General features: G+C 34.4%; 1 pseudogene; it reads right to left on the reverse strand.

Moving 5' to 3' along the window:
- Positions 1–9,764: 9,764 nt before the first annotated feature.
- LOC124973079 (ankyrin repeat, SAM and basic leucine zipper domain-containing protein 1-like) overlaps positions 9,765–25,892 on the reverse strand; it is a 52,367-nt pseudogene continuing 36,239 nt past the window's right edge.

Here is a 25,892-nt window from a genome sequence, read left to right on the forward strand (position 1 = left end):
CCATTCTCTCTGGATATCAAGTCACTTTAGAACACTGATTTGTAGGTAAGAAGCTTGTTTAGTAGGCAGGAAGTCAAAGTGAAGAGAGATGGATAGTCTTGGGGAAGTTTGCACAGGCAACAGTGAAATCTGAAGTATTCTCCTTGTCCTTCACCTGTCAGCTCTCATTGATGGAAAGAGCTCTCCCTCTGAGTCTAATGGACTAATAGCACTAGATTCCTGGACTTTGGCCTCCCTTTTCTATGTTCTATGCTATCATCTTCTGTTAATTAATTTTCATCTAGATATAAGTAATGAAATTTTGAACTTGTAAATTTTCCATTTACTCTGATATATTAGGTTTAAATTTAATTATGTTACAACTATTTACTTTCTAATATGATTAATTTATGCCCTGAGGCCCCTACTTACTGTCTTCCTTCTCTTGTTTTCCACTCGTTCTTCAACCCACAGCACAGAAAATGCTATTGCCCTGGTTTGTATGTCGCAAGGTTCAGCAGTTATTTTGCAATTTTTTTCTTATTGAACCTTTCAGCAGCAATAGCACAATTATCTACCATCAATGACTGTACCAGTGAATCAATGAATCAATGAATGAATGCTATTTGGAGAGCACACCCTAGTAATTGACAGACTTAAAAATTCTTAAATTCATCCCCAAATTTGCTGAGTTCAGAGAAAGTAATTTCTATGGGTAACTAATTTGCATTCATTACCTTTATGTTGTTCAGAATTGTGGTCTCAAAGTCACTGATCTTACGTGTGACTACCCCCACACACCCATGTATCTACACTGACTAGAACCAAGAAGGCTTTCGTTGCTAAGGGGATAGTTTAAAAATAGATTCTGTTTTCCTTTGGACCTGATTTATTTTCTGGATCTCCTAACCATCCACTTTTATGATTTTCATACTGATTTTATATGTTCATTTTTTATGTTTTAGTATCTTAAGCCACTGCAATTTATTTTACGATGGTCTAATGCATGGCTTGTCAAACCATTTTATCACCATCCTGGACACATGGCTAGGGTGTTAGCAATAGTTATCATTTGTGGTATTCACTAAATATTTCACCTCATCATCTTACAGACATATGGTTTATTGCTCTTCTCATTTTGACTAAAGGGCATGGCCATTTGACTTCCATTGGCTAATGAGATAAAGGGGAGTGGCAGATGTCATTATTGGATAGATTCTTTAGGAGTCAAATTTCCTTCCACTGCTGCAGTGTTTGCATAGAACTAATTACTATAATTGACCTAACCATAGAATGTTCTCTATCCCTAAGGAGAGGAAATTTTATAACATGCAAAGATTTTATGATCCAGAGATGACTATGTGTTTCCATTCTTTCTCTTTCTGAATGGTAGCACTTATTTGGGTTATCTTGTCCCTATTTTACCATTATGTGTATTGAGTATGTGAAATATAGACAGATTGTCCTATAATTTTTAAGTCTTTGGATCAAAAGAAGCTGAACTGAGACCTAATTTAAATTCTGTTTGTTTGTTTAATTTACAGTACTGGAGATCAAATCCAAGACCTCTACCATGCTAGGCAAATGCTCTACCACTAAGCTACATACCTAGCTCTCTAATTAGAAATTATAACATATCACTCTCTGCATTTGTATAAACCATTATGCATGACCCAGGAATTGAACTCAAATTTGAAGTTAATTCAATAGCTACACACAAATTAGGAGGTGATCACTTTTCTTGAGATGATAATGAAGCAACCCAGAAAGTGTTTTTGGAAATAAGATAGCCATCTGACTCTGGAGCAGTGACTATATGATAATTAGAGGTTCCCTGATGACCTGGTTTGGAAATGTTCTGTAAGTGAGAATAAACTTAAGTTTGTGAACATAATGAAATTTTGCTGTTGCTTTTTACCATAACATAACCTAGCTTATCTTGACTACTATGACCAAAATAAATATTCCACTCTCCCTTGGAATTAGCTTTGGATTTGTGAATGAATTATTGTGAATGAATTACTTTCAGACATAGCCTATAAAACCTCACATGTATGATCTTCCTTTCTTTTTACCCAGTTACCAAATGAACACAGAGAACTCTAAGGTTTTCTTAAAGGTAGAATGATAAAACCAAAAGATATATTAGTTCCTGCTAATTAGGAACTCTTTTTTTGGCCTTCAATATATTTTTTAGGTTTAACCATGGAGATTTGCAATTACTATGGATTTAATGTCTATGTTCCTCCAAATGTTATATGTTGAAACCCTAACTACCATGTGATGAAATTTGAGATAAAACATTTCAAAAGTAATGTGTGTAAGATGAAATCAAGAAGATCAAGTTTTAATGATGGGATTACTGTCCTTTTAAGAGGGGACACCAGAGAGCACTCCTTTGCATGCACATGTGCTCTTGCAAGTGCTTGTGTTTTTGCTCACTTGCTTTCTCTCTTTGCCATGTGATAGCACGGAGAAGGCAGCCATCTACAATCCAGGAAGAGACCCCCTTCACCAGAAATCACATCATCCATGTACCTTGATCTTGGACTTCCAATCTTGAGAAGAGTGTGAAAATAAATTTCTGTTGTTTAAACCACCTAGTCTATGGTAATTTTTATGGCAGTTCAAGTTAAGAGAGGGATTTGTCTCTTAACAATTAGTATTTCCCTAATAAATATGTATTGTGTGAGTTATTTTTAAAATAGCACTTCAATTGTATTTTCCATTTCTAATTCACCTTGTACAATTATGGCAGATTAATCCCCATAAAGTGAATCTCTAATTATGTTCATCATAAATATTCTTCTTCAATTATCACATAAAATCCATTCCTGCTTTCTCTTCCTTTCCTGGACTGTCCTCAACATATATCTCCAGTCTTACCTCTTATTATAAGTTTATATACCTTATACTATAAATCATATACTTTGTATACCTCATATTCTTTTTACTACTAGTAAAACAAAAACATATGTGGACCATGAAGCAATCAGCATAGTAATGATTAAAGAACTGAATTGAGCTCCTCCTATTCCCTACTCCTACCCAGCTCACACAAACACCTATCTCTCTAACTAGCTTTCTTCTGCAAACATAAATCACCAGGATATAATGAAATATGTAGTAAAGAGAAAGAACTGCATTTCCTTCTCTATTGAGCTGGCACTTTTGCACGGTAGTTAAGTGAGTACTTCATAAAGTACTTTTTGAAAAGAGACTTGAACAAAATAATACATAATCATCCCGACTCAGAATTTCTCTATTAGTTGTGAAATGTTTAGAAAGGTACTTTTTGTATAAACCCAAGCTGCCATAGGTGTATTTTGATGTGATCAAATAAGGAGAATGTCTTTTTTTATTTTCATTATTTTATATGATTATAAAATTTTTACAGCTGTGACTTCCAAAAAATATATATAAGTGGCAGCTGAGAGACAATGTGACAAAGTGCCTGAACAATAAATAATATTTATACACCCATGAAAACAGAAATGGTCATTTTATTGAAAAGTGGTCAGTCTGATAAATTAGTCTTTGATCCTATGTCAGCAATGTCAAGGCTAAAGTGCTCAGAAAGATCTTAGAAAGGAATCAAACTACTCTTACCGTCCATCAGCACCTCTCTTTGCTCCTTTGAAGATCTCCTGTGCCTTCCTAAAATTTTCGATTCTTTAGTCTTTCATAGTTGAAATAGAAAAACTCCTGAAAGACACAAATTACTGAAACTGATTTAAGAAGAACTCAAGAATTGAACAGACATAAAAAGTAATGACAATGATCAGTAACCATAAACGTCACAAAGGAAAGCCCAAACCCAGATGTCTAACTGGCAAAGTCTTCCAAATATTTAAACAGGAACTAATTTCTATCCTTCACAAACTAACCCACAAAACAGGAAGAAACATGTCTCAATGTATTCTATGAGGTATTTCCCAGGTACCAATGCTAGATAAAGATATCATGAAAGCTACAGACCAATATTTTTATGAATATCAATGGAAAAAATCCTCAATAAAATAGTTATGCATTGCTTAATGATAGGGAAAATTTTTAAGAGATGCACTGTTGGGCAATTTTGTCACTGTACAAACATAGAGTATATTTACACAAACTAAGACTGTCAAGGCATTATGAAGCAGTCTAATCTTATGGGAGCATTGTCATGCATGCAGTTAGTTATTGACTGGGATGCTGGTATGAGGTGCTTGACAGTACTTGCAAATCATATACATAAATATTATCCAGATGCATATCCAGAAATCATATTCAGATATAATATCCAGATGGATTAAACACATGACAAGTGAAGTTATTCCAGGAATCCAAGAACAGTAACACACTATATCAAGAGAAAACAGGACAAAATTACGTGGTGTGAACAGATACAGAACAGCATATGGCAAAATTCAACACACATTCCTGTTAAAAAAACTCAACAGACTAGAAAGAGAGGGAACTTCCTCAACCTTATTAAACACATTTATGAAAAATCCACAGTTAGCATCATACTTGATGGTGAAAGATTGAATGCTTTCCCTCTAAGATCAGGGACAAGATAAGAATGTCTGCTCTTGCTACTTGTATGTAGTATTGGACTGGAGGTTCTAGGCCAGGACAATTGGATAAGGAAATAGAATGAGAACCATGAAGTTTGGAAAAGAAGAAGTAAAATTTTACATCTACTTGTTGAGAATATGAGATTCCAATGGGAAATCGTAAGACATCTGCTAAAACTCTACTTAAAAGAATAAACTCAGTAGGGTCACAGGAGTCAACGTATATATGAAAAAGAGATTGTATTTTGATAGAGTAGCAACCAACTGAAAATGAAATTAAAAATTAACACATAAAAATATGCTTGGGAATACACCTAACAAAAGAAGAGCAAACTATATACTCTGAAAACTATAGAACACTGTGTGAGAATTTAAAGAACATCCAAAAGACGTACGATCACATATCAATGATTTCATTGATGTGAAATGTACAGAATAGGCAAACCTGTACAGAAAGAAAGTGGACTAGTGGTTCCCCAGGGCTGGGTGCCTTGGAGTGGTAGGTAAGAGGTAAATGGTGAGGTGCTTATTTTTGCAGTAATAAAAACGTCCTAAAACTGGTTTTGGTTATAGCTAGAAAACAAATATATCAAAAGTCATAAATTTTGCCCTCTAATTGGCTGAAAAATCTCAGGAAAGTTATTTAGAAAAAAATAATTAACAATATAAAATAACTCCTGTCAGAATGGCAATTATCAAGAATATAAGTAACAATACATGTTGACAAGGATATGGGAAAAAAGATTCATTTACATGTTGCTGGTGGGACTGCAAATTGGTGCAACCACTATGGAAAGCAGTGTGGGGATTCCTTAGAAAACTTAGAATGGAACCAACATTTGAACCAGTTATTCCACTACTCAGTTTATACCCAAAGGACTTAAAATCAGTATATAACAGTGATGCAGTCACATCAATGTTTACAGCAGCTCAATTGACAACAGTCAAGTTATGGAAGTAACCCTGGTGCACATCAACAGATGAATGGATAAAGGAAATGTGTTATATAGACACACAATGGAATATTACTGAGTCATAAAGAAGGATGAAATTATGGTATTTGCTGGTAAATGGAAGGAACTGGAGAATATCATGTTAAATGAAATAAACCAATCCCCAAAACCCAAAGGCTTAAATGTTCTCTCTGCTTTGTGGATGCTAACCCACACTAAGGGAGAGCGGGGAGGGAAAGAACAGAAGTACATTGAATTACACAAAGTGGAATAAAGGTAAGGGAGCACAGAGGGGAATAGGAAAGACAGTAGAATTAATCAGACATAACTTTCTTATCCTTGCATATGAATACATGACCAGGGTAACTCCACAACATGTACAACCATAAGAATAGAATCCTAAATAGAATAAGTTATACTCCATGTATGTACAATATGTCAAAATACACTCTACTGTCATGTATGTCTAAAGAGAATCAAACATGTATATGATCAATTGTAAAGAATTTGCTATTTTTTAGTATTAAAATCCTTAAGTTCTTATAATGAATTACTTATTCATATTTTATAACTTGCATTTGCTGTGTATCAATGATGTTATGAGCTTGCTCATGTCAAACTTTTCTAATTGTATATTTAGTATCCTAAGCAAAACACCTAGGGAAATTATCCTTGCTAATAGATCTTAAATTGTTTTATATTCCTCTTTAAAACATATTTTGTATTTTCTTTTCAATAATATCTATATTTTAGAGAATGATCGAACTATCCCATACACAAGTATGACTATACCATAGTAAATTTCAAATTTACATACATCCATATTAGAATAATTAAAAAATAATAATAGGGGAAAGATAAGTAAATATTAAGGAAAGGAAGGGGGAGGGGTGGGAAAGGGAAAGTAACCTGGAGTAAATTATATTCTATGCTTGTATGATTGTGTAGAAATGAACCCCAATATTGCATCTATAATAAAATGATAAAAAAGAAAAATAAGACCTACATTTCAAAACTTGTTTTCAAATTTAGGTTGTTGTGCAGGTATTTGAAGCTTCATTTTTTTCCTACTTCATTTTCTGCTTTTATTGGTGCATTATAGTTGCACCTAATAGTTGGAATTATTTTTACATGGTCGTACACGCAGGAATTTCATTTACTCTACTTAAGACCTTAGTGACCCCTTTTCTCCTCCCTCCTCCCTATTCCTCTTTTCTACTCTACATATCTCCATAACTCATTTTGTTAATACACTCAGTTTTTAAAAAAACCCTTTGTCTTAGAATTTTAGATATTTTATGTATTGCTGAATTTTTATGCAAATACCAAAGTAACCTCTAGCAAAACTGAGATGTAGGATATTTCTGGCATTCTTGCTTTCTATCCTAGTTAATGTCTACCTTAAAGACATCTGTATTTTGATGTCTACCTCCATGAATAAGATTGATATATTTTGACCCTATATAGGTGGAGTATTCATATAGTACAAAATTTTCTTTGGCTTTTAAAATATATCATAAAATTCAACAGTTTTTATATGTAGACACTTTGCTCTTTTTTATCTCTATGCAGTTTTCCGTTGTTATAGGTTGTTATTTAATCAGTCTATTGCTGAAGAATGTTTTGCTGATTCGAAATTTTGGGCTACTGAGAAGCTTACTATGAACACTCTTGTTCATGTTTTTTTTTGTGGGTGTGTGCAACTCATTTTTCTAGGCATATGTTTAGGAGTAGTACTGCTGGATCATCAGGAAAATGTGTAAAACTTAGTGGATACCACCAGTTTTCCAAGATAGCTTTCACTAATTTACAGTTTAACTATCAATGTGTGAGTTTTATTCTATAGTTATACTACTTTATCTCCTTGAGTTTTACTTTTCTCTGTGATTAATGCTGGCAACCACCTGTTGGACTGAATTAGGCCCGTAAGTTTGAGTTTGTTGGCCTTTTTCTAACATCATTTGCCCACTCTTCAGTCTTCCCCAGTTCTCCTTGTCTCCCATCCTATGAATGTCAGTGCCCTCAAACTCAGTTCTTGGCCTACATCATTCCCTTGGTATCTAATTCAGATGTATTTTTGAAGTTATAAATTTCTAATTTTTATATTCTGCTCTCTCCTGAATTTCTAATATATTTGCTATTTATTCAGATCTTTTCCTTCTCCAACCTTGTAATTGCTCTGCCTTTGTCTCAGAGACTTCCTTATCTCAGTATGTTATCTCAGTATGTGGCAATATTATCCTTCTGGTTATTTAAGCCAAAAAAGTTATCTTAGGCTATTGGTTTTTGCTTGTAAGTAAATCCTATCGGTTCTTTAAAAGCCTGTATTGGGCACAGCTGATTCCACTGTTTGCATTGCTAACTCACTGCAGCAGCCTCTGAGAGTCCCACAGCTTCCACATTTATGCCTAGCCTATTTTAAAGTAGCAGTCGAAGAGGTGCTTTTAAAATATACATCAGATCTGTTCTCTATTCAAAAATGTGCCAGTGGCTTTTAAGTTCACTTAATTTAAAGCTAAAAGGTTCCTCTTGTTTCGGAGTTAGTATTTGCTTTAGTCACTCACTGATTGTAGCTCTTTGGGGTTCCTTGCAGTTTCTGGAGCATTTCAGCATTATAGTGATATTTTTGCCTGTTTGTGTTCTTGAATGGATTTATCCAGATGTCTACATGGTTTGCCCTGTAATCTTTTTGTCAATGTTCCTTTATTTATTTATTTACTGACTTACTTATCTGTGGTGCTGAGAAACCCAGTGCCTCACACATCAGGCAAGCACTCCACCACTGAGCTACAACCCCAGCCCTTGCTCTGTAACCTTTTCTCACAAAAGACCTAAAGTTTGTGAGGTCATTCCTCACTGCTCTCTAAAATACTACCTTCATCCTGCACTTTCCTGTTTCACCTTGTATAATTTTTATTAAAAGTATTTATGGTATCTTATGCTTTGTAGTTTATTTCTATTAAAATGTAAGTTCTACATTAAGGATAGGGGTCATTGATTTCCTAAAATGGGGGGCACATGGGAAGTGGTCAGTATTTGAATGAATGAGTGAATGAATGCTGGAAAGAGCATGGTATTTGAATTGAAACAATATAAATTAAACAAACTCCCAGCTGGTATTTTTAGTGATGTGAATTTCAACAATTTACTTCAATAGTGTCTCTAAGACACAATTTCTGTAAAATAGAATTTATTCCTCATGACACTATCCTATGATGTAAATAAAATGTTTATGAAGGGCTTATCACAGACATTCAGATATTGACCTGTCCATCTATCCCTTTCCCAAGAAAAATCCAATAGTTTTTTACAATATGATCAGTTTACTTTTGAGCAGTACATATTCCACAATTTCAAAGTTACAGAAAAAAAGAGTTTAAAATCATCATGAATTTTTTCAAGAATTCTTTCTCTTTGCTTGATGTTTACTTCTCAAGTAATTTTAGATATCTGCGTCTGCTTTAAGTATGTAAGATTTAAATACCATTTTGCCTGCTAAATTGGGACTGTTCTTTCATTCACTTCATTTTTTAAATCTGAATATCAATAATTTGATTATGATAAACTAAACCTTATTTTAGATGTGAGAAAATATTTGCCAAATTCCACTTTCAGAATATCCCTCAGAATGTTATACCTATTTTCGGTTATATTTCAGAAATACTTTACATGGAAAATACTAAGGTACTTTGTGTTTTTCACACTATTCTGATTTTCTGCTTTTGTACTTTACATTTGGAATATTTTTCCTATGTACTTAATCCACAATTAAAAACTTTTACTCCCTACCTTCAACCTTTGCATTTTCTGAAATGTTTTCAAAATCAATAATATCCTAAAAATATAACTTAAAAAATGCAGCAAGAAAGTCTATTTTGTAGTAATAGAAGGAGTAAATAAGGACGAAAGTAAAGCTATTGACTTATGAACTCTTTACAAAGTCTCTAAGATTATCTATGACAATCGAACACACTTTAAAATAAAAGAATATTAGATAAAACTTTTATTTTGATTGTGATTTACTTGTGTGTTCAAACTAAATTATTAGGTATAATTTACTGCTTGATCAAAATTAACAGAACATAATAAACTATATTGACAACTCAAATTGAAAAATCACTTTCTAAAGAAAAATTCTCTCCTTTGTATTTATCATAATTCTCGTATGGAGTATAGGCAAAGAATGAAGTGATGTTGTACCACAGATGGTTATTAAAAGCAATAAGGGTATAATTTGAATAAAATGTACATAATTTTAAAACAAATATTAGGGTTATTTTCTCTGAAATGTTAATTTGCAAATGAAAAAAATCACCCCAAATCCACATATTGTAATAGCTTTCCTCTTCAAAATTCTACTCTTCCATGTAGATACTTCTTCCATTAATGGTATACGAGTTGGATCCTTTGCCCGTTCATTTTGCAGCTAATATTTAGAATGGAAAAAAACAGTTAATATACAAAAAACTGAATATAAGACATCTTTTAAGATCTGAAAATTACGGGCCATATTAAATCACTTGATACAGAGGGAGGCAACTCAAGATTCTAATGAAGATTTAAAATGAACACATCTTGATATACAGTTCTTCACCATCATCCCATTAATGTAAATTATTAGTTTTACATTAAAAATACATACTTTCATAGATTATCACATTTTAAACTGCTGTTTTTAAGTCCTGAGATAAAGTTTCTTTAATTATAACATAAATTTTGTATTTTACCTGTAAGGAACAATAACTGATACCTATTTCTTTTCATATAAAGTATCAACTAATGTCTTAAAAAAGAGTGAACCATTCTTGTAACAAATCTACAATAGAAGAAACTGAACATAAATTGGAAGAAAAGATGCTTATGCTAGAAATGAAATACTTTATTTAAATATAATTGCAGAAACACATGTCAACAAAAACTGAAATGGTCCTTTTACAAATAATGTGTGAAAGAAGCCTCAGTCAGTGTGGAGGTGGGGAAATAGCGAGACAGGGAGGGAGGCAAAGAGGAATGAGGGCACAAAGGAGAGATAAAGGAAAGGAGAAATGGCTGCTGTGTGGGTCAGCAGGAAGAGAATAAGCAGAAACCAAAAGATCCTGAAGACAAAAAGAATAAGGCAGATTTAAAAAGTAATATTTATTAGGAACATCCTGTGTGGAAGTAGTGATACAAATACTTTCAAATCACCAGAAGTAATAACTTCTGAATTCTACAGTGTAAATATTTAACTTAAAAAACCTGCAAAATTAATTTTAAACTTATAGCAGAAAAACAAACTGTAATGCTAATCTCATAAAGACTGTCATCTTGGTGTTACTTCTAAAAGGCTTCACTCAGCAAGATTCCTTTTTGAGGGCTGGGGAGATAGCTCAGATGGTAGAGTGCTTGCCTTGTAAGCACATGACCCTGGGTTCAATCCTCAGCACACAAAAAAAATTCCTTTTTGACACTGATGCTCCATTTACTGAATTCTGAGACGATTATTCCTTTTTTTAACCAATTACTTAGAATGACCCTTTCTTACAGGAGCTGTCACTGTGCTGGTTTGAAAGAGAGTGATGTGGTGTTAAAGTCTAGCCTTGACCTCCCCCACCCTCTCTGTTACCTCCACAGATTTACTGTGATAACTTATGTTTCCATTTTTCTTTAAATCTTCTTCAGTTATTATTGGTAAACTTTGAAATATTATAAATTTAACAAGCATAATAATATATTCCAAACCTGGAAGCCATAACAATTCCTAAGTTAAATCCCATTATAATTACTACTTGAAAACTAATCAAAAGAAAAAATTTCAATAGTTTGCTCAAAAATTGAGATTTTCCTGCCCAAAGAACTGTATCTGACAATATTATAAACTAATAAATGTGTTTTCAAGGCTAGTCCTTATACAGAAATCTATAAATTCTAGATATACAAGGTCACTGTAAAAGAAGGCCTTCTATGTAGCTAAAGAAAGATAAAAATTCTCTTGCCAGGTGCAGTGGTGCACACCTATAATTCCAGCAGCTTGGAGGCTGAGGCAAGAGAATCGAGAGTTCAAAGCCAGCCTCAGCAATGGTGGGGCTCTAAGGAACTCAGTGAGGCCCTGTCTCTAAATAAAATACAAAATAGGGCTGGGGATGTTGTTCAATGCTCCAGTGCCCCTGAGTTCAATATCCAGTACCAAAAAAAGATGATAATTCTCTTTACAGATACACATTATCAAAATAAAAGTTATGATACCTGATTGCATTATCTATGTTTCAAAGTCAGTAAGTCTCTAAATCAATGTTTCTTAATTTCCTTCATTTCAGAATACTCTGGTTCTCTCCCCAATTTTATCTCAAGGGCTCCATATGCTTTCTCCAATTATCCATCCCATCTTTCTAACTTTGAACTGGAGAAACCAAATTAATAACCAACCTTGAGGAAAGTATGTCTTAGGGAATTCCCTACATTTAGAGCTGATGCTTTTAGAAGAGGTTGTGGCTCGGTGGTTGAGTGCTCACTTGGGACACATGAGGTCCTGGGTTTGATCCTCAGTACCACATAAAAATAAATCAATAAAATAATGGTATTGGGTCCATCTACAACTGAAAAAATATTTTTAAAAAGCTAATGCTTTGTAGGAAATTTCTGTACACAAATCCTTTCAGATTTTCCTTGCATCCCCCTGAAAAATATCACATCAAGCTAAAATAAATTCTTCTAGATAAGTTAGAGATAAATAGAGCAGTAATTTTTGTCCTCAGTCAGTTCAGGCTCTATCTAGCTTATGCAGAAGAGAGGCCTGACATACAGTAGGCAGTCCTATGTTAGGTGAATGAATAAAGTCAGAACACAACGTCTAAGATGCCTCTTTCACTGACAAGGAGTTACTTTATCAAAGAATTTTAAAATTTATTGCTCATTTCCCCATTTACAATATAATTTCCCCAATATTACTTTGTAGAATTTGCTTCACAACTTTTTTATTCTCACTTTAAAGACTCCTTCTGATTAAATATTATGTTATAGTCAGAATGACAAATTACCTGGGACATGTATAAAGTTTATTTTGAGGAAAATACCTTTTTCGATAAAATATTAGTGAGCACTTTGAATTACAGGATGAAGTTGTAAAATTTAATAACCTAATTTTCACATAATATACATCACAAAATCTTTATAGAAATAAATTTTTTCATTAGATATACATGAAGAAATCAGAAGTGAGTTCCTTAGATGCCTCTAAATGTTTTCCTCTACTCTCTTCTCCTTCAACAATGGTTCCTATTTCAGCAGTTTAGATCTTGGTATGGTCAATTTTCTTTAAATCAACTGTCCATAAAACAAAATATACACTTCTATGTGAATACCAAAGCAGAACCAAAAAGCACCACACTCTTTAGAAAACACAAGTTAAATTACAAATTAATATAGAGTCTGGAAAAATACAAGGAATATTTCATCCACAATTGTATAACAGAGATATATTTCATTTTGGCCTTTCACAACTACATAGCTACACATAAATAATGTATAAAAAGAAATTCCTAGCTTTAACAATCTAATAATTTGACCTTCATTAATTTTTTAACTGGTTGAACATCATTTTCTCTGTTTTGGTGCAGAGGATTGAACCAAGAGTCTTGTACATGTACATGGACTCTACAGCCCTAAGCTACCTACCTGGTCCCTGGCTGTGCACATTATAACAAACAAGTATACCATAATTTATCAAATTATTTTCCCAGTATATGACACTTATTGTACAAAAAATTTTGGAATTAACTCCTAATGAAGACAGAAATTATTTTGTCCTTGGCACATCTTGCAAGAATGTTTTTGAAAGGTGTGCCACCAGTTTCACTGAGAATATTAGCCTGGTGAACTCTAACGAGAAAGAGTATCACTGGGGTAACACCTTTTCCCTTGCTGACCAAAAACATGAAAAGGGTGTGCTTCTGTAGTATGCATTTCTTTAATGACCAGAAAAGCTTGTTTGCTGTGTGAATTCCTTACTTTGGACAATGTCCTTTCTCACTTCTCTCCATGTTCCACTCGCTGCTCTCATCAGAACTGCTCCATGTCTAGCATCTTTTGTTGTGAAACATTTTGCATAATTACCCTCCCGCCTTTTAATGTTAAACATATACCTTCTGAATAAAGTCTTTTAGTTTGCAAACTTCTTCACTCAGATCTTCAACATTACTAACAAGTTCTTCACAAACTGAAGTAAAATTCTGGGGAGAAGCCCATTCCAGGACTATCTGTTAATATTTTCAAAAGTCACATTTTAATTAATGTAAACAACTTTTTTCAACTTTATTTACATAATGGTCACACAAAATTTCTAAACACTAAATTATATAATTGAGAAGGTTTTTTTTTTCAGGATAAATCCTGACACCAAAATAAGTCAGTAATTTTATATATATTGTAATTGTATATAAATAATTCAGTAGTTTTGTATAAATAGTTGAATCAGCTTGCTAAATGTATTTCCTAAATCTAGGTACATATAACATGGAAATTAATATATGAATAAATGATTCCCATATTAATATTACATAGGAACATAGGAAATCAAATCCATTTAAAATTTTTGATTACAACAAACAGCTAAAACAACTGTGAATAACTAAAAAATAAGTATGTTTTTGCAGGTCACTTATTTTCTCACTAAAACTTCCATCACTAAAACAACTTCATATTGGTAATAGATTTTTAATAACATTGAACACACTGTTCTGTTTCAACTTTCATTTGGGTCTCCTGTCACTTTATATTTTAAACAATTAAATCCCCTTTAAGAACAAATGGGAAGTTCATTACAGGGACTGGTTTAACTTTTGGTCTTATTCATTTTCCTTTGCTTGTGGGTAAGAACACAGTATTTTTCAATTAATTGGTATGCAAAGGAATAATATTAAATTAATTTACTTAATTTGATATTATATTGAACTGATATTTTACCATATCAGTACTTTTTGAATTATCATGAACTTATCTGGAGTATTCTTCAGCGTTCAGACTTTTTTCACTTAATAATTTTGGTAGAATACCTTATGAGGATTTACAGGTAATTCAGTAATGATATTCTGTACAGCTGTTATTAAATGGCCACACTGTTTGTTTAATTTCAGAAGAAAGTTGAGGAACTCATCACCACTAAAGAAAGGAAACCAATAAGTAGAAATCACTTAAGATCAATTTACTTCCTTCTACTGGGTTAGATACAAAATTTAGTTATAAAATTAATAGATCCTTTAAAAATGCTTATAGATTAGGTAATATGTATTAGGAACTGAATTAGGCCTTGAACTATACCAATTAAAAAAGAGGAAAAATAAGTTTTAAATCTTAAGGATCTCATATTTCAAGATGAATGTGGACACACAACTATAACATTGTTACCTGAAGGGACATATGAAGAAGAAAGATAAATGAACCAATATTTGAATATCTCCTATATGAAGACACCACTAGTTTTTTACATATATTATTTCTTCCAATCTTCACCAACAACCACTAATGTTAAAACTAGTTTATAAGTGAGATCTATAACTGAGTTATTAAAGGATTTTAAACAAGAAAGAATAAAATCAGTCTTTTGTAGAAGAAAGTTTATTAGGAGAGGGATGTGGCTTAGAGGAACACAAAAATAAAAGTAGAGAAAATCATTGGAGACTAAGAGAAAGATGCATCGAAGAGATGATGAAGCTTAAACTAAGGATCTTACAGTCTCATTGGAAGGAGGAGGTTGAGTGATAGTTTAAGAACCTTCTCGGATAATAAATTCAAAAATCTCATGATAGATTGCAAGCAAAATAGGAATAATCTGGAATGATTCTGTTATTTGCTTTCCATTAAAATTGATGCCAAGCAGAGAACTGAATTTTGGGAAGGGTGGCAAGGAGAACAGGGGATGGAGAGAAAACACCATGGCATAATAATTAAGAGCACAGACTCTTGCATCAAGACTCAAGTTCAGTTTGGAATCAACTTCCACACTTCCACACTTACTAGCTTTATGATCCCACACAAGCCTAATCTTGAGCCAAATGTTTCTGTATCTATACAATGGTGACAACAGATCTTTCAGAAGGACTTCAGGAGACAATATAAAGCATTTTGTCTTCAAAACAGCTGGCATTCAAGCAGACTTAATTATGGTAATGACTGTAATTATTATGAGAGGCAGGTGACAACCACTAGTAAGCAGTAGATAATGCAGGTCTTACAAGGATATTTATTCTGAGGTCTACAGACTCGTGAGTTTACATACAATTCAGAGGTTCAGTGAGTTCCATGGGAAAAAATTACATTTTTATTTTTACTAACCTTTAACTGGAATTCAGCCTTTCCTGTGATCATAATAACAAATCACAAGAATAATTAGAAATGTCTGTGATTTGGTCAACATTAGAAATCAAAATTATGGTCATAAAGATCACAGAGAAAAAGGGCATGCTGTGAAGAGAGGCGAATTGATCAAGGTGGAATAAAAAAGACATTAAAGGAAAAGTAGCTTCAGAAGTAGAAGAAAATAAGGAGTTAAAAGTTATTATGAATTACAATACAGGAGATGTTTCAAGACAAAAAGTTTAAGCACATTAAATAAGGTAACTACCGATTTTGGCTAAGAAAAGATGCCATTGACTACATTAGTTTCAGTAACACAAACTAATTTACAGTGAAAAGTACCAAGAAACACAACTCAATAATTAAGTAAACAAAGGATGTGAACAGCTAACTCAGAGAAAAAGAAACGAAAACTGAAATGATAATAAATATAAGAATACAAAATGCTATATTCTAGCAAAATGACAAGAATTAAGTAGATTATTAACATCAAGAGTTGACAAGTTCATGAGCTAATCTTAGTGGAGAAGGCTTTAATAGTATCTACTAAAATAAAAATGTACACAAAATCTACTACAGAACCAAATGATACTTTTAAATCCAAACAAATTCTTAGATGTAGAATTATTTCATTGTAGAGCATATAAAGTTTCTTTTACACCATTTCTAGGAGGATAGGTTATCAAAAGCAAGCAAGGTGAGTAAAATTAATAGGAAATTTTAAGACCCCTTACAAGCAAGTATATAACATTTTAATTTAAGAAAAGTCTTATCTGTTAGCTTGAAAAAATTAGGTTGGAAATCTTGTTTATAAAATATAAACTTTATGAACATAATATGTGTTTATATATATATATATATATATGTCACTGACAATGAAAAAGAACTTACAGTTGCTTTTGATAAGCAGAGTGATAATAAAAAAATTATACTACTTAGGAAAAGAAAGTATTTATAAAAGTATTTTCAAAATACATGTAATTTTTTATTCCATTTCCTTTCTGATCTTTACTATAGAAAGGACAGAACTTAACGAATGTAAGACATTTTTGCTACCCAAGCAATAGCACTAATTAATTGTATTTTTGTTTCCATGTGATATTTATATATACTTATAACAGATTTTAGTGCTCTTTAAATATGTAAATTCTGTTTATTACCAATTAAAATAATAACTACTCAACAAATAATTCATTAATGTGAAATATATTTCATGAAATCAAGGAAATTATGATCCATTCAGAATTGCCACTGGAAATATCAAATGATATCAGTTATGTAATTCTAGTAGATGATTCACAGGTATACATGTGGAATATTAATTTATCAGCTCTTATTCTAAAAACAGGAAGGGACTCAGTAAGGAATTCTGGTCAAATATGCAAATATTATTAGCAAAATCACAGTTTTAATCAATATAAAGAAAATATATACCTTTCTTTTGACATTATTTTCAGAGCCACTGAGTACAGACAGTCAAATCATACAAAACAAACTCTTCAGAGTACCATTTTTATCATATACATGTGAATGGTGCCTCCCCATCAAAACCACACATTATATAACCTGCAGAACTTTGTATGACAGCCCTAATAATTTTGCACCTATTTATTCAAAATAAGCAAATACGACACAGGTACGGTTTATTTAATCAAATTAGCTGTGTTTGTGTGTGTTTGTGTGTGTGTGTGTGTGTGTTTTAACTAAGCTAACTATAACCAGGCCCATCCTTGTCAGAGGATTATACCTTAGGTCCCGATAACATAAGGCTTGGTCATGTGACTTGCTTTGTCAAATAAAATATGATTGAAGTCACTCTGTGACTTTTGAACACAAGCTTAAAAAGTCACCAACTGGCCTACTGGCTGTGCTGCTTGACTAGTGTATTTCTTTTTTTCCTTTGCCATAGAAAGAGCTTATCACAGACTGGGACTGTTCCTTTTGCCTGTTCTCATCTAACAATGTGGAGAGCTACCGCAGCTGATCAAAAATAGCCAAGAAATAAACTTCACTGTTAGAACTGATAGAGATTTAAAAATTATTTGTTATAACACAATGTAGTAGACTAATATAATACTCCATTTTAAAATGGAAGTCAAGCATTAAGATAAAACATAAAATCTATAATAAAAGCATTATATTTAGGTACTATGTAGTCATTATAGAATATCTGAAAATAATTCAAGCATCACAGTTTTATCATTCCAAAATAACTGGTATTAATAACTAAAATAATGAAAATATTCTACTGTAATATTTTTTCTTTTTTTATTATTATTGTAAACAAATGGGATACATGTTGTTTCTCTGTACATGGCGTAAAGGCATACCATTTGTGTAATCATAAATTTACATAGGGTAATGTTGTTTGATTCATTCTGTTATTTTTTCCCCTTCCCTCCCACCCCTCCCACCCCTCTTTTCCCTCTTCCTTCTTCCATTCTTGCCCCCCTTCCTAACCCTAACTCTAACCCTAACACTAACCCCTCCCACCCCCCATTATGTGTCATCATCCACTTATTAGCGATATCATTCGTCCATTGGTTTTTTGAGATTGGCTTATCTCACTTAGCATGATATTCTCCAGTTTCATCCATTTGCCTGCAAATGCCATAAATTTATGATTCTTTATGGCTGAGTAATATTCCATTGTATATATATACCACATTTTCTTTATCCATTCACCCTAAGATTCCATCTCACCCCAATTAGAATGTAATATTTTCTTATAGTACACATTTTATTCCAGTATTTTTGTTATGAATGTACACAAATGACATTATACTTCACATGTTATTTTACATTGTACTTTTTATGCTTATTCTGAGTATGTTTCCATGACACCAAGTATCAAAATAATCTTGATGAAAAAAAATTATACTGATGTAATCTAATTCAACCATTTTATTGGATGTTACATACTTAGTTTTAATATTTTTATTTTTTCTAATTAGTATACATGACAGTACAATGCATTTTGACATATCATACATAAATGGAGTATAACTTCTCATTCTTTCTCGTTGTATACGATGTAGAATTTTACTGGATGTGTAATCATGTATACAAATAGGGTTTAATGTCTAATTCATTCTATTATCCTTCCTAACCCTGTACTACCTCCCCACCCTTCACTCCTTAGGATGTTTATAAACAATAGAGGTGAATAATACATTACATGCAACATTTTGTATCTATGTAGATTTTTCTTTTTTGAGAAAGACCAGTTTCTCCATAATCATAACTGTGAGAAACTTGACACATTCTAGTAGATTTCAGGTAGCTCAGAGCTAAGAGAAAATATCTGGGCAGAAATTGATAAAAATTTTAGACATTCATTTAAACATTCATTTAAACATTCATTGTTTCTGTTCAAAATATCTCAAAGTTGCTGTGGAATGTAAACTTTTAAAAACTGACCTTTTTATTCTACAAATCTACTAAAGTAGGAAAAAAGTAAATGAAATAAGCATGTATACTCTTGGAACAGAAATTATTGTAAAAATTTTTACACATACAAGAAAAGCATCTTAAAATAAATCAATAGCTAAATTGTTAAAGTTACTTTACCAAGAGATTATCATCAATCAATTCAACTTTTCCTGCTCTTAGACTTAATGACAAATTTTTTCTTTTAAAAATGACATTGAACAAATGGGAAGTAGGTTTTCATAACAGCATGCAAAACAAGTCTTTGATTTAATAATAAGGTCAAATTCCTGGAATATATGTCTGCTAGTTTTATTTTTTTTTAATTCAGCAGTTTTAATAAGTGACCCATTCAGAATTCTGCACATTCTATAATTCTATTAAATCCCACAAAGAAACTTCACACTGGCAACCCTGACAGCATACAAATAATATCAAAAATTTAGTTTGCGGAGGTTTTCAAGATGGCAGACTAGAGGGCGGCTGCATTTCACGTTGCTCCAGGACGCAGGATTCAAAAGAAGAGATAGTGAGAGGCTTGGGACCAACTCAAAGCCGCCGGGTGAGTCTCTCCCTTTGGGGAGGCGTCCCAGATGGGGCAGTAGCCCCAGAATGCAGGGAACTTTGTGAAGTAGAGTTGCTCGGTGAGACCCCCCACCCCCCACTGGGGCAGTAAACACGGACAACTGGGATCATCGTAGAGGAGGCGACTCAACACAGCGCTTGGACTCGGAGCAACCACTGGGGCTCTGGGCGGCGGCCTGAGGAGTAGCTGCGTGGAGAGCTGTTTGGTCTCAGAACGACCGCTCCTGAACACCGGGAGGTTGCCCGGAGGAAGAGGAGGAGCGCGGTGGGTTGCTTGACCTAGGAGTGACTGCATCAGAGCCACAGGCAGTTGCCAGAGGAGGAGCTGTGTGGCGAGCTGTTTGAACTCAGAACAACCGCTCCAGAACACCGGTGGCCTGCCTGGAGGAGGATCGCGGTGGGTCGCTTGGTCTAGGAGTGACTGCATCAGAGCCACAGGCAGGTGCCAGAGGAGGAGATGAGTGGTGAGTTGATTGGACTAAAAGTGACCGCTCCTGAACACCGGTGGTCTGCCTGGAGGAGGAGCGCGGTGGGTCACTTGGTCTCGGAGCCACCACTGCTGAACACCCGGGGGGCTACCCCGAGGAGGAGGACGAGTAACAGGGCGGGTTACTTGGACTCGGAGTGACTGCCTAGGACTATGGGAGGTTGGCGGGAGGAGGAGACTCGAAGTGAGTTGCTTGGACTCCTAGTGACTGCGTCGGAAACCGGGCCGCTGTCCGGAGGAGGAGGTGTGTGGCGGGTCTCTGGGTATCGGAGCTATTGTACGGGGCTCCAGGTGGCAGCTCAAAGGAGGGGCCGCATAGCCAGGCGATTAGGTGCAGAGCAGGGTCCCAGGAACTAGGTGGCTTCTTGCTGAAAGATCCGCACAGAGACATGCCTGGGGGCGGAGCGAAGTTTCCAGGACTGTGGGCAGATTCTCTGGGAGAGGCAGCCTAAGGAGACTCACCTGCTAAGGGTGAGGCTCCCAGGCCCAGGAGGTAGGTCCGGGCCCCTGGGAACGTTGCAGAGGAAGACAGCCCAGCCCAGGCGGTAGTTGTAGATTGAGGGGAACCTCTAGGAGGGCAACTGACCTGCGAGACGTCCCCACCGAGTGAGTCTTCGCTGCCGGGGGATGTTTTCCCACAGGGATGGTAAAATCAGAGACACAGGAACAAACAGGCCTTGCCTCAGCCCGCAGCCTAGTTCCCCATTGGATGACCATTGGTCAACAAGTGGAGGCACCTCTGCACACTAGCAGGGAATATACGCCACCTGAGGGTCACCACCCGTAGAGAGGCAGCTTCTTCGTGGAGCTCCGCATTATCAACTTCCGCCAAGACTTCAGACTACTGAAGGATAAGAGGGGATATACTAGCAATCTTCAGGGACATTATAAGTCAATAGAGGAAATCTGCAATATCTTAATGACCCACTGATTCCTGAACATTATGAGAAAAAAAGGGAAGAAAATGCCCCAAACAAATCTGGATGTTACATCAATAAAATCCAACGACAGCATGGCAGAAGAAATGACAGAAAGGGAGTTCAGAATGTACATAATTAAAATGATTAGGGAAGCAAACGATGAGATGAAACAGCAAATGCAGGCATTGAATGATCGCACCAATCGACAGTTAACAGAGCAAATTCAGGAAGCAAAAGATCATTTCAATAAAGAGTTAGAGATATTGAAAAGAAACCAAACAGAAATCCTTGAAATGAAGGAAACAATAAACCAAATTAAGAACTCCATAGAAAGCATAACCAATAGGATAGAACACCTGGAAGACAGAACTCCAGATATTGAAGACAAAATATTTAACCTCGAAAACAAAGTTGAACAAACAGAGAAGATGGTAAGAAATCATGAACAGAATCTCCAAGAACTACGGGATATCATGAAAATGTCAAATTTGAGAATTATTGGGATTGAGGAACGTTTAGAGAAACAAACCAAAGGAATGAACAATCTATTCAATGAAATAATATCAGAAAATTTCCCAAATCTGAAGAATGAAATGGAAAATGAAGTTCAAGAGGCTTATAGGACTCCAAATACACAAAATTACAACAGACCCACACCAAGGCACATTATAATGAAAATACCGAACATACAAAATAAAGACGGAATTTTAAAGGCTGTGAGAGAAAAGAGCCAAATTACATTCAGGGGGAAACCAATACGGATATCAGCAGATTTTTCAATCCACACCCTAAAAGCTAGAAGGGCCTGGAACAACATTTTTCAAGCTCTGAAAGAAAATGGATGCCAACCAAGAATCTTATACCCAGCAAAGCTTACCTTCAATTTTGACGATGAAATAAAATCATTCCATGATAAACAAAAGCTAAAAGATTTACAAAAAGAAAGCCAGCATTACAGAACATTCTCAGCAAAATATTTCATGAGGAAGAGATAAAAAACAAAGAAGCAAATCAGCAAATTATCCTAAAGGAACAGTCAAATAAAGGAGGAACCAAGATGTGTCTAAAATTTTAAATATGAACCAAATGACCAGGAATACAAATCATATCTCAATAATAACCCTGAATGTTAATGGCCTGAATTCATCAATCAAAAGACATAGACTGGTGGATTGGATTAAAAAGAAAGATCCAACAATATGTTGCCTACAAGAGACTCACCTCATAGAAAGAGATACCCATAGACTAAAGGTGAAAGGATGGGAAAAAACATACCATGCACATGGACTTAGCAAAAAAGCTGGAGTATCCATCCTCATTTCAGATAATGTGGACTTCAAGCTTATGTTCGACAGAAGGGATAAAGAAGGACATTTCATACTGCTTAAAGGAAGCATAAATCAGCAAGATATAACAATCATAAACATCTATGCCCCGAACAGTGTTTCATCCATGTATGTTAAACAAATCCTTCTCAATTTTAGAAACCAAATAGACCATAACACAATAATACTAGGTGATTTTAACATGCCTCTCTCACCACTGGACCGATCTTCCAAACTAAAATTGAACCAAGAAACCATAGATCTCAATAACACAATCAGTAATTTAGACATAACAGACATTTATAGAATATACCATCCAACCAAGAGCGAATACACTTTCTTCTCAGCAGCACATGGATCCTTCTCTAAAATAGACCATATATTATGTCGCAAAGCTAATGTCCGCAAATACAAGAAGATAGAGACACTACTTTGTATTCTATCAGATCATAATGGATTGAAGTTAGAAATAAATGAACGAGTAAAAAACAGAAACTACTCCAACACCTGGAGATTAAACAATATGTTATTATATGATGAATGGATAACAGAAGATATTAGGAAGGAAATTAAAAAATTCTTCGAGGTAAACGAGAACAAAGAATCATCATATCAAAATCTCTGGGACAGTATGAAAGCAGTACTTAGAGGAAGATTTATTTCTAGGAGCGCATTTAATAAAAGAAGTAAAAGTCAAAAAATAAATGACCTAACACTACAGCTCAAAGCCCTAGAAAAAGAAGAACAGACCAACACCAAAAGTAGTAGAAGACAGGAAATAGTTAAACTCAGAGCTGAAATCAATGAAATTGAAACAAAAGAAACAATACAAAAAATTGACAAAATAAATAGTTGGTTCTTCGAAAAAACGAACGAAATTGATAAACCTTTAGCCACACTAACAAAGAAAGAGGAGAGAAAACCCAAATCACTAAAATTTGGAATGAACAAGGAAATATCACAACAGACACGACATAAATACAAAACATAATTAGAAGCTATTTTGAAAATCTATACTCCAACAAAATAGAAAATTTCGAAGACATCAACAGGTTTCTAGAGACATATGAATTGCCTAAACTGAATGAGGAGGACATACACAATTTAAATAGACCAATTTCAAGTAATGAAATAGAAGAAGTCATCAAAAGCCTACCAACAAAGAAAAGCCCAGGACCAGATGGGTTCTCAGCCGAGTTCTACAAAACCTTTAAAGAAGAGCTCATTCCAATATTTCTCAAATTATTCCATGAAATAGAAGAGGAGGGAACCCTCCCAAACTCATTCTATGAAGCCAATATTACCCTGATACTTAAACCCGACACAGACACATCGAGGAAAGAAAATTTCAGACCAATATCCTTAATGAACATCGACGCAAAAATTCTCAACAAAATTTTACCAAATTGCATACAAAAACATATTAAAAAGATAGTGCACCATGATCAAGTGGGTTTCATCCTAGGGATGCAAGGTTGGTTCAACATCAGGAAATCAATAAATGTAACTCATCATATCAATAGACTTAAAGTCAAGAATCACATGATTATTTCGATAGATGCAGAAAAAGCATTTGATAAAATACAGCACCCCTTCATGCTCAAAACACTAGAAAAAATAGGAATAGTGGGAACATTCCTTAATATTGTAAAGGCCATCTACGCTAAGCCCATGGATAATATCATTCTAAATGGTGAAAAACTGAAAACATTCCCCCTAAAAACTGGAACAAGGCAGGGATGCCCTCTTTCACCTCTTCTATTCAATATCGTCCTTGAAACTCTAGCCAGAGCAATTAGACAGACCAAAGAAATTAAAGGGATACGAATAGGAAAAGAAGAACTCAAACTATCCCTATTTGCTGACAATATGATTGTATACTTAGAGGAACCAGGAAATTCCACCAGAAAACTTTTAGATATCATAAGTGAATTCAGTAAAGTAGCAGGATATAACATCAATGCACATAAATCTAAGGCATTTTTATACATAAGCAATGAATCTTCAGAAAGAGAAATTAGGAAAACTACCCCATTCACAATAGCATCGAAAAAAATAAAATACTTGGGAATCAATCTCACAAAAGAGGTGAAAGACCTCTACAATGAGAACTACAGAACACTAAAGAAAGAAATCAAAGAAAACCTTAGAAGATGGAAAGATCTCCCATGTTCCTGGATAGGAAGAATTAATATTGTCAAAATGGCCATACTACCAAAAGTGCTATACAGATTCAATGCAAGTCCAATTAAAATCCCAATGATGTACCTTACAGAAATAGAGCAAGAAATTATGAAATTCATCTGGAAGAATAAAAAACCCAGAATAGCTAAAGCAATCCTTGGCAGAAAGAGTGAAGCAGGGGGTATCGCAATACCAGATCTTCAACTCTACTACAAAGCAATAGTAACAAAAATGGCATGGTATTGGTATCAAAATAGAAAGGTGGACCAATGGTACAGAATAGAGGACACGGACACAAACCCAAATAAATACAATTTTCTCATACTAGACAAAGGGGCCAAAAATATGCAATGGAGAAAAGATAGCCTCTTCAACAAATGGTGCTGGGAGAATTGGAAATCCATATGCAACAGAACAAACTAAACCCATATCTCTCACCATGCACCAAACTCAACTCAAAATGGATTAAGGATCTCGGAATCAGACCAGAGACCTTGCATCTTATAGAAGAAAAAGTAGGTCCAGAGCTTCAACATGTCAGCTTAAGACCAGACTTCCTCAACAGGACTCCCATAGCACAAGAAATAAAAGCAAGAATTAATAACTGGGATAGATTCAAACTAAAAAGTTTTCTCTCAGCAAAGGAAACTATCAGCAATGTGAAGAAAGAGCCTACAGAGTGGGAGAAAATCTTTGCCAATCATACTTCAGATAGAGCACTAATCTCCAGAATCTATAAAGAACTCAAAAAACTCTACACCAAGAATGCAAATAATCCAATCGACAAATGGGCTAAGGAAATGAATAGACACTTCACAGAAGAAGATCTACAAGCCATCAACAAACATATGGAAAAATGTTCAACATCTCTAGTAATAAGAGAAATGCAAATCAAAACCACCCTAAGATTCCATCTCACCCCAATTAGAATGGCGATTATCAAGAATACAAGCAACAACAGGTGTTGGCGAGGATATGGGGAGAAATGTACACTCATACATTTTTGGTGGGGCTGCAAATTAGTGCAGCCACTCTGGAAAGCAGTATGGAGACTCCTTAGAAAACTTGGAATGGAACCACCATTTGACCCAACTATCCCACTCCTTGGCCTATACCCAAAGGACTTAAAATCAGCATATTAC

Source organism: Sciurus carolinensis (assembly GCF_902686445.1).
Source record: "Sciurus carolinensis chromosome 14 unlocalized genomic scaffold, mSciCar1.2 SUPER_4_x, whole genome shotgun sequence".
Taxonomy (NCBI): domain Eukaryota; kingdom Metazoa; phylum Chordata; class Mammalia; order Rodentia; family Sciuridae; genus Sciurus; species Sciurus carolinensis.